The sequence below is a fragment of the Balaenoptera acutorostrata genome, chromosome X, assembly GCF_949987535.1.
Source record: "Balaenoptera acutorostrata chromosome X, mBalAcu1.1, whole genome shotgun sequence".
NCBI lineage: Eukaryota > Metazoa > Chordata > Mammalia > Artiodactyla > Balaenopteridae > Balaenoptera > Balaenoptera acutorostrata.
In genome coordinates this window covers 11,595,333-11,608,403 of record NC_080085.1, presented here as the reverse complement: position 1 = coordinate 11,608,403, position 13,071 = coordinate 11,595,333, and the positions used below count along the sequence as shown (strand labels likewise).

Here is a 13,071-nt window from a genome sequence, read left to right as displayed (position 1 = left end):
ACCCAAGTCCAGGAAGCGCAGAGAGTCCCATACAGGATAAACCCAAGGAGAAACACACCGAGACACATAGTAATCAAAGTGGCAAAAATTAAAGACAAAGAAAAATTATTGAAAGCAGCAAGGGAAAAACGACAAATAACATACAAGGGAACTCCCATAAGGTTAACAGCTGATTTCTCAGCAGAAACTCTACAAGCCAGAAGGGAGTGGCATGATATACTTCAAGTGATGAAAGGGAAGAACCTACAACCAAGATTACTCTACCCGGCAAGGATCTCATTTAGATTTGATGGAGAAATCAAAAGCTTTACAGACAAGCAAAAGCTACGAGAATTCAGCACCACCAAACCAGCTCTACAACAAATGCTAAAGGAACTTCTCTAAGTGGGAAACACAAGAGAAGAAAAGGACCTACAAAAAGAAACCCAAAACAATTAAGAAAATGGTCACAGGAACATACATATCGATAATTACCTTAAACGTGAATGGATTAAATGCCCCAACCAAAAGACATAGACTGGCTGAATGGATACAAAAACAAGACCCATATATATGCTGTCTACAAGAGACCCACTTTAGACCTAGGCACACATACAGACTGAAAGTGAGGGGATGGAAAAAGATATTCCATGCAAATGGAAATCAAAAGAAAGCTGGAGTAGCTATACTCATATCAGATAAAATAGACTTGAAAATAAAGAATGTTACAAGAGACAAGGAAGGACACTACATAATGATCAAGGGATCAATCCAAGAAGAAGATATAACGATTATAAATATATATGCACCCAACATAGGAGCACCTCAATACATAAGGCAACTGCTAACAGCTATAAAAGAGGAAATCGACAGTAACACAATCATAGTGGGGGACTTTAACACCTCACTTACACCAATGGACAGATCATCCAAAATGAAAATGAATAAGGAAACACAAGCTTTAAATGACACAATAGACCAGATAGATTTAATTGATATATATAGGACATTCCATCCAAAAACAGCAGATTACACGTTCTTCTCAAGTGCACACGGAACATTCTCCAGGATAGATCACATCTTGGGTCACAAATCAAGCCTCAGTAAATTTAAGAAAATTGAAATCATATCAAGCATCTTTTCGGACCACAGCGCTATGAGATTAGAAATGAATTACAGGGAAAAAAACGTAAAACAGACAAACACATGGAGGCTAAACAATACGTTACTAAATAACCAAGAGATCACTGAAGAAATCAGAGAGGAAATCAAAAACTACCTAGAGACAAATGACAATGAAAACACGACGACCCAAAACCTATGGGATGCAGCAAAAGCAGTTCTAAGAGGGAAGTTTATAGCTATACAAGCCTATCTCAAGAAACAAGAAAAATCTCAAGTAAACAATCTAACCTTACACCAAAAGAAACTAGAGAAAGAAGAACAAACAAAACCCAAAGTTAGCAGAAGGAAAGAAATCATAAAGATCAGAGCAGAAATAAATGAAATAGAAACAAAGAAAACAATAGCAAAGATCAATAAAACTAAAAGTTGGTTCTTTGAGAAGATAAACAAAATTGATAAGCCATTAGCCAGACTCATCAAAAAAAAGAGGGAGAGGACTCAAATCAATAAAATCAGAAATGAAAAAGGAGAAGTTACAACAGACACCGCAGAAATACAAAGCATCCTAAGAGACTACTACAAGCAACTTTATGCCAATAAAATGGACAACCTGGAAGAAATGGACACATTTTTAGAAAGGCATAACCTTCCAAGACTGAACCAGGAAGAAACAGAAAATATGAACAGACCAATCACAAGTAATGAAATTGAAAGTGTGATTAAAAATCTTCCAACAAACAAAAGTCCAGGACCAGATGGCTTCACAGGTGAATTCTATCAAACATTTAGAGAAGAGCTAACACCTATCCTTCTCAAACTCTTCCAAAAAATTGCAGAGGAAGGAACACTCCCAAACTCATTCTATGAGGCCACCATCACCCTGATACCAAAACCAGACAAAGACAGTACAAAAAAAGAAAATTACAGACCAATATCACTGATGAATACAGATGGAAAAATCCTCAACAAAATACTAGCAAACAGAATCCAACAACACATTAAAAGGATCATACACCACAATCAAGTGGGATTTATCCCAGGGATGCAAGGATTCTTCAATATACGCAAATCAATCAATGTGATACACCATATTAACAAATTGAAGAAGAAAAACCATATGATCATCTCAATAGATGCAGAAAAAGCTTTTGACAAAATTCAACACCCATTTCTGATAAAAACTCTCCAGAAAGTGGGCATAGAGGGAACCTACCTCAACATAATAAAGGCCATATATGACAAACCCACAGCAAACATCATTCTCAATGGTGAAAAACTGAAAGCATTTCCTCTAAGATCAGGAACGAGACAAGGATGTCCACTCTCACCACTATTATTCAACATAGTTCTGGAAGTCCTAGCCACGGCAATCAGAGAAGAAAAAGAAATAAAAGGAATACAAATTGGAAAAGAAGAAGTAAAACTGTCACTGTTTGTGGATGACATGATACTATACATAGAGAATCCTAAAACTGCCACCAGAAAACTGCTAGAGCTAATGAATGAATATGGTAAAGTTGCAGGATACAAAATGAATGCACAGAAATCTCTTGCATTCCTATACACTAATGATGAAAAATCTGAAAGAGAAATTATGGAAACACTCCCATTTACCATTGCAACAAAAAGAATAAAATACCTAGGAATAAACCTACCTAGGGAGACAAAAGACCTGTATGCAGAAAACTATAAGACACTGATGAAAGAAATTAAAGATGATACCAACAGATGGAGAGATATACCATGTTCTTGGATTGGAAGAATCAACATTGTGAAAATGAGTATACTACCCAAAGCAATCTACAGATTCAATGCAATCCCTATCAAATTACCAATGGCATTTTTTACGGAGCTAGAACAAATCATCTTAAAATTTGTATGGAGTCACAAAAGACCCCGAATAGCCAAAGCAGTCTTGAGGGGAAAAAATGGAGCTGGAGGAATCAGACTCCCTGACTTCAGACTATACTACAAAGCTACAGTAATCAAGACAATATGGTACTGGCACAAAAACAGAAACATAGATCAATGGAACAAGATAGAAAAGCCCAGAGATTAACCCACGCACCTATGGTCAACTAATCTATGCCAAAGGAGGCAAAGATACACAATGGAGAAAAGACAGTCTCTTCAATAAGTGGTGCTGGGAAAACTGGACAGTTACATGTAAAAGAATGAAATTAGAATACTCCCTAACACCATACACAAAAATAAACTCAAAATGGATTAGAGACCTAAATATAAGACTGGACACTATAAAACTCTTAGAGGAAAACACAGGAAGAACACTCTTTGACATAAATCACAGCAAGATCTTTTTTGATCCACCTCCTAGAGTAATGGAAATAAAAACAAAAATAAACAAATGGGACCTAATGAAACTTCAAAGCTTTTGCACAGCAAAGGAAACCGTAAACAAGACGAAAAGACAACCCTCGGAATGGGAGAAAATATTTGCAAACGAATCAACAGACAAAGGATTAATCTCCAAAATATATAAACAGCTCATTCAGCTCAATATTAAAGAAACAAACACCCCAATCCAAAAATGGGCAGAAGACCTAAATAGACATTTCTCCAAAGAAGACATACAGACGGCCACGAAGCACATGAAAAGATGCTCAACGTCTTTAATTATTAGAGAAATGCAAATCAAAACTACAATGAGGTATCACCTCACTCCTGTTAGAATGGGCATCATCAGAAAATCTACAAACAACAAATGCTGGAGAGGGTGTGGAGAAAAGGGAACCCTCTTGCACTGTTGGTGGGAATGTAAATTGATACAGCCACTATGGAGAACAATATGGAGGTTCCTTAAAAAACTAAAAATAGAATTACCATATGACCCAGCAATCCCACTACTGAGCATATACCCAGAGAAAACCGTAATTCAAAAAGACACATGCACCCGAATGTTCATTGCAGCACTATTTACAATAGCCAGGTCATGGAAGCAACCTAAATGCCCATCAACAGACGAATGGCTAAAGAAGATGTGGTACATATATACAATGGAATATTACTCAGCCATAAAAAGGAACGAAATTGAGTCATTTGTTGAGAAGTGGATGGATCTAGAGACTGTCATACAGAGTGAAGTAAGTCAGAAAGAGAAAAACAAATATCGTATATTAATGCGTGTATGTGGAACCTAGAAAAATGGTACAGATGAGCCGGTTTGCAGGGCAGAAGTTGAGACACAGATGTAGAGAATGGACATATGGACACCAAGGGGGGAAAACTGCGGTGGGGTGGGGATGGTGGTGTGCTGAATTGGGCGATTGGGATTGACATGTATACACTGATGTGTATAAAATTGATGCCTAATAAGAACCTGCAGTATAAAAAAACAAACAAACAAAACAACTAATACTAAACTTTCATTGGGTTATTTGTATGGAAATATGTTAATATAAATGTTTCAGACATTACATGAAATTTCTAAAAATCTTATATTTGTATTTGTATGGAAATATGTATGGAAATATGTTAATATAAATGTTTCAGACATTACATGAAATTTCTAAAAATCTTATATGTTCTGGTATAATGTTATAAGTAATAATCCTAGTTATTACTTTAAAATGTATATCTCAGAAATAACTAATTTTCTTGTCAACTGCATTATTATGAACTTTCATCAAATCTTTAACTGTGGTCATTTTTAAGTCTTTTCTCATTTACAGACAGTTCTGGGTGTACTCTGATGCTTTTGCAAATATGTTCCTATTAAAGGGTTTCATCTTCAAGAAATTCATGGAAAAGACTCTGACAAGTACAGGTTTCTGGTAACTGACTGTACTGCTGAACTGAATGAATAAGCATTTTCAGCACTCTAATGAAAAACTGATGAACTCAAAAAAGTGCTAACAAAAGATCAAGATGAAAAAAAAAATTAATTACATGGGACTGAGTGAACTGATGAGGATGACTATAATTTTTGTGACTTTCTGTCTGAATTTAAAAAAAAAAATCCCACAAGGACTCAGAGGCAAAGAATATACAAATCAATTTTCACTGCAAAGTAAAGGAGCTGTTACAGTGGAGGATTACTGGACTGAATGTCAATATTATGACATAGTATGAGTGTGTTTCAGGTTTGGTAATTGCAATCATTGTTGCTTTTGTTGTGGTCATCCATGTACAATGCTTGGTGTCAGTCTATTTATCTCTTGTAAAAATAAAATACACTGTGTGTGTGTGAAAAAAAAATAATGTTGAAGAATATTTAATGATGTACAAAGATGGCTGGGATATTCCATTGTATGGATAACTATCATCTGTTTAACCAAAATAATATGTAGAATATTATCCCACTTTTGTTTTTAAAAATTAAAAATATGTACACAGAAAAAAGCGTGGAAAGATATGCACCAATAAACTTTTTGTAGTTACAAAAAAAAAAAAAAAGAAATACCAACATTTAAGGGAATGTAGAGGATAAATGTACTAAGATCTAGACAGTGATAGGAGAAAAAGCAGAACATAGTTCCAGGGAAGCCATGGAAAAAGACTGTTTCAAGAAGGAGAGGGAGATCCATGGGGTCAAATGTGCTAAGAGGTCAAAGATGATAAGGACTGAGAAATGTCTGCTGGCTTGAGTCAGTGCTCATAAAGGCCTAGGATAGAACTGGTTCCTTGGAGCACTGGGATGAGTCCATATTACAGTGGATTAAAGTATGTGTGGACAGACATTTCACAGAGAATTTTCATGAAGAGGAGAGTGAGCCTGGAGATGGACAAGAAGTTACATAGAGCCCTGATGGTTTGCTTTGGTATTTGTAAGTAAGTTGGAAGAGACTTGAAGATAATTCAGTGTTGATGGCAAGGAAGAGACTGAATACCCAGAGATTGAGGATAAGAAAAGAATAAGTTCTGTGATAATGGGGAAGAGAGAAAAGAGCAAGTGGAAGGAGTGGGCTAAAGAGAGGGGAGATATTGCTCTCCTGGGGCCACCGAAAACAGGAGGAAATGGTGATGGAAGCAAGGATATTTGTATTATTGACGGCAGAACATTGAGGGAGTTACAATATGGTGGGCTTTTATTTTCTTTGTTAAATAGGAGCCAACATCACCTGCTAAGAAAGAATCAGGGTTACATATACAGAAAGCTTCAACTGTCTTTGCAGTATTTTATTTCCTGAGTGGGTGGTGGATATACAGGTGAGCTTCATTCTTTATACTTTTGCATATGTCGGAAATATTTTATTTTGAAAAAAAGAATAATGGGAATTATGGTAGAGTCCAAAATTTGGGAAACACTAAGATTTGAAATAACTGATAGAAGAGAAAGAGCTGATTAGGGCAACGGAGGATGCTGGGCAGGCAGCATCCCAGTTGACTTTAGTGACCATGAATTTACAGCGGATAGCCAACTGTTCACCAAGTCACTTCTTTTTCCTCTAGGGTAGCCAGCTAAGCTGCATTTTCCAGCCTACGATGCAGCCAAATCACTGAGTCTGAACCAAAAGAATATGAGACAGAGGGATCTAAGCCCCCTTCATGACCCTCCACAGTCCTCACATATGCGGCCTTTCCTTTTCTTTCTCCACTAGATGATCGAATCGAGAGAACTCCAAGGACTCAGAGGAAGACGGAGCCACAACATGGCAGGAGCCTGGGTTCCTGAGCCAGCAATCTGAGAGGAGGATCCCAGGAGAGTCACCGGAGTGAGAATACACGTGGCACCCTCTTACGTAAGTGAGACCTTCGTTTTTGCTGTTACTCTCATAAAATTTGAGGGTAGTTCTTCATAGCAGTTACTCTATCCTTGTACTCATCTTTACAAGTGTGTGATTTTGTTTCAAATAGTACTGAACAGCCAGGTGCAGATGCTGAGAACTGTTCAATTACATGCCGTGTATTAGATAATTGAATGGGATGGCCCAAAGGGCAAACGAACACAAGGAGTAATGAATAAACGATTGGGTTTGTGACCAATTACATTCTCTGAATAATGAGTACTTAACTAATTAGGATTCCCATTTGGAGGCAGAGGACTTGAGAGACTTCAAGAGCATGGTTGGGATTTCAGAAACATAAAACAGATTCCTGTCCTCAGGAAGGTACTAGAGAGAATGCTCCGTACCTGTCTAAGCTGGATTTACAAGAGAGAATACTGGGTTCCATCCAACCACAATCCCTGAAGGGTCCTGACCTGCACAACCGTAAAATCTCCCTGCAGAGAATCCAGAAGAAAAAGACCCCTCCTCCAGCTGGTCTAGGGCACTTTGTGTGGGAGAACCACCCCTCTGCCTGCAGAGAAGAGCTTCTGGCCCAAGCTCAGGACACGGAGTTCACCGGTCCTAGTAGACTCCCCACAGGAGATGGAAAGCTCTCAGCTACTGACCACCATAGACACTCAGAGTTGGGGGGACAGAACAAGTGACATGGTGAGCCTGATCTGTAGAGGCTGAAGACCTGTAGGATCTATAAGTGCACCGGCCCTCCTCTATCATAACTTGCCCTCTCCAGGCAAATCCTCTTCATAGGCCATGGGATGCCCAGTCTCCAGGCCCTAAACTCCCGAATACCCACAGGCCAGTGAGGCAGACGAGCTTCCCCGACTTCTTCCTGCAGGGCTTCCCACTGTGGGGTCGCTCTCAGGGCCTCAGTGGAGGCCTCCAAAAGTCGATGAAAGCAGTATAATCACCTGGGACCTACCCAGCTTCCTGCACAGCCACCTTCCTTTCCTATTCTCCTTATTCCTGCCCAGTGGGTCTTCATTTGAGCCTCAGAACCCACCTAGTACAGGATAGTTAATATGAAGAAAGAGGCTGAAGTTGGAGAAGACTGCAAACTTTGTAAATGATGGCAATAGACTGGGCTCTGGAGCTCAGTAGATTTGAGTTCAATCACTTACCAGCTGTGTGGTCATGGGCAGGTCACGTGATGAATCTAAATGAGGATTACAATGCCCACCTCCCAGGTTTATTTTAAATATTGTCAGTGACTTATGTAAAAATCTCTGGAACATGGTAGATCTTCATAAATGGTGATTTTTGTTGTTATTGGGAGTGGCGGTGTTTAATGAACTTGTTTCAGGCAGCATGCTTAAACTTTCTGAAAGGGAAAGAGGGAGGAGAGTATGATTCAGGTTGAAAGTTGCCCTAAAGGAATGCCCATCCATGCTAGCCTAGAAGCTCCATCCATCCTCTGTCCTCACCTACCCCCAGGGCCTTTGCACATGCTTTCCTTCTGCCTGTCTCCTCCAAGACTGGCGCAAGCCTCATTCTCTTGCTTCCTTCAAGTCTTCCCTCCAAAGTTACATCCTTAGAGAGGCCTTCCATCTCCATCCTGTCTCTCTACAGTAGCATTCCCCAGCTGTCACTCTGTATCCCCTTGCTCTGCTTTAATTTGCTTTATGAAAACTGTCACAACTCGAAAGTTATATATGTATTTCTTTACTTGTTTATTACTCCCCCAATAGAATATGAGATCCATCAGGGTAGGGACCTCTCATATCTCCACAATATCCCCAATGCCTGGCAGATAATGGATGCACAACGAATGTTTTTTCAATGATGACTTTAATAGATGCTTCTGAATGGATGAAAAATGCTGTATTGAATAAGGTATATTTTAATTTTTATTCATTCATTTAAAAAATATTTGTGGTGCATTTATTAAAATCATCATAAAAGCCATTATTAGCCATATAATTTTTCTCAAAATAAAAGACTAATGTAAGATATATATTTTCTCATAATATATAGTTTTCTCTAATATCTAATTTTCTTCATAGTAGACCATAATCAAGCCTTCCATTAACAGAAAAGTCTTTTGATTTTCTGTAACAGGGGTCCCTGGCTGGGCCAGATTTCAAAGTTTGATAGATCAGATACACACACGTGCACACACATGCACACACACACATTTATTTGTTTATATCTACATATTTACTTGGGGACTGGGAAGTGGGGGTGAGGTATATTTAACCCTGACCACAACTTGAGTTCAGATATGTATAAACAAGTTCAACACACTGGTAAGGCCCCAAAGAAGGCTGGATTTCAGGGCAGGCTGACCGGTGCCCTGGGCATGAATTTATGATGGCGGGGAGATGATCTCCAGAATAACCAGCCAGACTCAGGAACATGGCCTGAGGGTGGGAGGAGATAGTAGTTTTAGCTTTTCTGTGAACTTAACCCCCCTGTGGTATGATGAACCCAGCAAGGCAGAAGAGCCATGAGTGGGAGTGGAAACTGCTGGTTCCTTCAACCTCGTGGCACTTTAGTTCCCAAGCAGCCTTGCTGTGGAACAAACTGAGTCTTCCTTTCACCTTGAAGGGGGCTGTATGGATGCTGATATTAAGTGAGCCACGGGAATGAGGTTTGGAAGCAGCAGCTACAACTCTGTCTCATGGGAGCAGAAGTGACATACCTCTGCAGGGCTGTCAGGGCCAGCAGGGTCACGGAAAGCTCCACAGAGGCAGCAAGTCTCCGGCTCAGCCACACTGAGGTGGCAGAGGCAGCTGTAGCTGGTGTAATGACACCACTGCACAGCCCTCCTAGGAGATTTAGGACCTGCACATTCAGAGACCCCACTTGGCTGGCAGCCGCAGCAAGCCGGGAGTGAGTCTGATAAACAGACATCTGCAAGGCAGCCCTGAGGACCCCCAAAATGCCCGGGGAGGGGAAATTTGCAAGGCACTGATATTTCCGTATAAGCAGATGGAAACTGGGAGCCAAGGGGAATCCAGTATTAATATTAATAAATCCGTATTTGTAGTCAGTATTCATAAAACCACATTTGTCCTCACAAGCAGGTAGAGATGGGAACATTCAGGTATGCTTAGAGCCACAAACAAGGCTAAACTCTTTTGATTGCTGCATCCTCAGAATGGAACCCATGAGTTTCACACCCTCCTGCATCCACAGCAGTGATCCAAAAGGTTCAGATTCATTTGGAAGCCATAGCATATACGCCTCTTGCTGGCTTCAGAAAAAAAATTCCAGAACATTCTAATAAAAGTCGGGAAGAGAAAGGTGGCTTCGACATTTGAGTCAAATATAGACATTTAATTCTATATTAGGGGGCTTCCCTGGTGGCGCAGTGGTTAAGAATCCGCCTGCCAATGCAGGGAACACGGATTCAAGCCCTGGTCCGGGAAGATCCCACATGCCGCGGAGCAACTAAGCCCCTGCGCCACAACTACTGAGCCTGCGCTCTAGAGCCCGCGAGCCACAGCTACTGAAGCCCGCGCGCCTAGAGCCCGTGCTCCTCAACAAGAGAAGCCACCGCAACGAGAGGCCCGTGCACCGCAATGAAGAGTAGCCCCTGCTCGCTGCAACTAGAGAAAGCCCGTGCGCAGCAACGAAGACCCAATGCAGCCATAAATAAATAGATAAATAAATTTATTAAAAAACACAATGTATATACCTTAATTAAAAAACACTTTATTGCTAAAAAATGCTAACCGTCATCTGAGCCTTCAGCGAATTGTAACCTTTCTGTTAGTGGAGGGTCTTGCCTTGACGTCGATGGCTGCTGACTGATCAGGGTGGTGGCTGAAGGCTGGGTGGGTGTGGCAATTACTTAAAATTAGACAAAAGTGACGTTTGCTGCATCAACTGACTCCCTTTCATGAATGATTTCTCTGTATATAACATGCAATGCTGTTTGATAGCATTTTGCCCACAGTAGAACTTCTTTCAAAATTGGAGTCAATCCTCTCAAACCCTGCCGCTGCTTTATCAACTAAGTTTATGTCATATTTTAAATCCCTGGTTGTCATTTCGACCATCTTCACTAGGAGTAGATTCCATCTCAAAACCACGTTTTTGTCTCATCCATAAGAAGCAACTCGTTATCCGTTAAAGTTTTATCCTTGATCCCTGGGTTGCAGAATGGATATTGTGTTAGCAGACATAAAAACATTAGTCTCATTGCCATCTCCTTCAGAGCTCTTGGGTGACCAGGTGCATTTTCAGTGAGCAGTAACACTTTGAAAGGAATCTTTTTCTGAGCAGTAGGTCTCAACAGTGGGCTTAAAATATCCAGTGAACCATGTTGTAAACAGATGTGCTGTCAGCCAGGCTTTATTGTTCCATTTATAGAGCGCATGTAGAGTAGATTTAGCATAATTCCTAAGGGCCTTAGGATTTTCAGAATGGTAAATGAGCACTGGCTACAACTTAAAGTCGCCAGCTGCATTAGCCCCTAACAAGAGAGTCAGCCTGTGCTTTGAAGCTTTGAAGCCAGGCACTGACTTCTCCTATCTAGCTATGGAAGTCCTAGGTGGCATCTTCTTCCAATAGAAGGCTGTTTCATCTACACTGGAAATCTGTTACTTAGTGCAGCCACCTTCATGAATTATCTCAGCTAGATCCTCTGGATAACTTGCTGCAGCTTCTCCATCAGCACTTGCTGCTTCCCCTTGCACTTTGATGTTATAGAGACGGCTTCTTTCCACAAAGCTCATGAACCAACCTCTGCTGGCTTCAGACTTCTCTTCTGCAGCTTCCTCACCTCTCTCAGCCTTCATAGAATTGAAGAGAGGTAGGGCCTTGCTCTGGATTAGGCTTTTACAGGAATGTTGTGGCTGGTTTGATCTTCTATCCAGACCACTAAAACTTTCCCCATATCAGCAATAAGGCTGTTTTGCTTTCTTATCATTTGTGTGCTCAGTGCATCTTTAATTTCCTTCAAGAACTTTTCCCTTGCACTCACAACTTGGCCAAATCCTTGGTGCAGGAGGCCTAGCTTTTGGCTTATCTTGGCTTTCGACATGCCTTCCTCACTAAGCTTAATCATTTCTAGTTTTTGACTTAACAGTGAGAGACATGTGACTCTTCCTTCCACTTGAATGCTTAGAGGCCACTGTAGGGTTACTATTTGGCCTAATTTCAGTATTGTTGTGTCTCAGGAAACAGGGAGGCCTGAGGAGAGGGAGAGAGATGGGGAACAGCCTGTCGGTGGAGCAGTCAGAACATGCACATTTATCAAGTTCACCATCTGTGTAGGCGTGGTTCATGGAGCCCTAAAACAATTACAATAGTAACATCAAAGATCACTGATCACAGATCAGCCTCACAAATATAATAATGAAAAATTTTGACACAGAGACACGAAGTGAGCAAATGCTGTTGGGAAAATGGCACTGACAGTCTTGCTCAACGCAGGGCTGCCACAGACCTTCAATCTGTGCAAAACACAGTATCTGCAAAGAGCAATAAAGGTAAAGCACAATAAAACAAGGTCTGACTGTGAAGGTTTCTGATCTCAAGTTTAACTGACTCCCTAGAATCCCCTCTCTTATTCTGTGATGAGAGGTAGCATAAGAAAGAAATTAGGATCTAAACTCGGATAAGTGAAGGTTTAAATCCCAAATCTGCCTAATAAAAGGCATGGAACTTTGGGCAATCTGCAAGCTTCAGTTGCTTTAACTCTAAAATGGAGAGAGTAATAATAATACCTAGCTCACAGGGATTTTTATAAAGATTAAGTAGACTATTAAATAGAATAGTGCTTGTCGAAATAATAATAATAATAATAGAGTGGGAGGAAACTTTGGAAGGTGATGAATATGTTTATGGCCTTAATGATGATGATGGTTTTCTAAATGTATTCTTATCCCCAAACTCAGCAAGTTGTATACGTTAAAAGTGAACAGCTTTCGGGACTTCCCTGGTGGCGCAGTGGTTAAGAATCCGCTTGCCAATGCAGGGGACACGGGTTCGAGCCCTGGTCTGGGAAGATCCCACATGCCACGGAGCAAATAAGCCCGTGCGCCACAACTACTGAGCCTGCGCTCTAGAGCCCGTGAGCCACAACTACTGAGCCCATGTGCTGCAACTACTGAAGCCCGCACGCCTAGAGCCCGTGCTCCGCAACAAGAGAAGCCACCGCGATGAGAAGCCCATGCACCGCCATAAAGAGTAGCTCCCGCTCGCCACAAGTAGAGAGAGCCTGCATGCAGCAACGAAGACCCAATGCAGCCAAAAAAAGTAGAGAGAGCCTGCG

The 13,071-nt window shown here is 40.8% G+C and overlaps 1 long non-coding RNA gene across 2 annotated transcripts in view; it reads left to right on the top strand.

Annotated features, from left to right (window-relative positions):
* The window catches only part of LOC103015032 (uncharacterized), a 161,513-nt gene that overhangs the window by 80,858 nt on the left and 67,584 nt on the right, over nucleotides 1-13,071 (top strand). For both annotated transcript variants that reach the window (XR_450976.2, XR_009006594.1), the window contains exon 3: nucleotides 6,663-6,803. This is a non-coding gene — a long non-coding RNA (uncharacterized LOC103015032). The remainder of the gene's footprint in view (nucleotides 1-6,662; nucleotides 6,804-13,071) is intronic.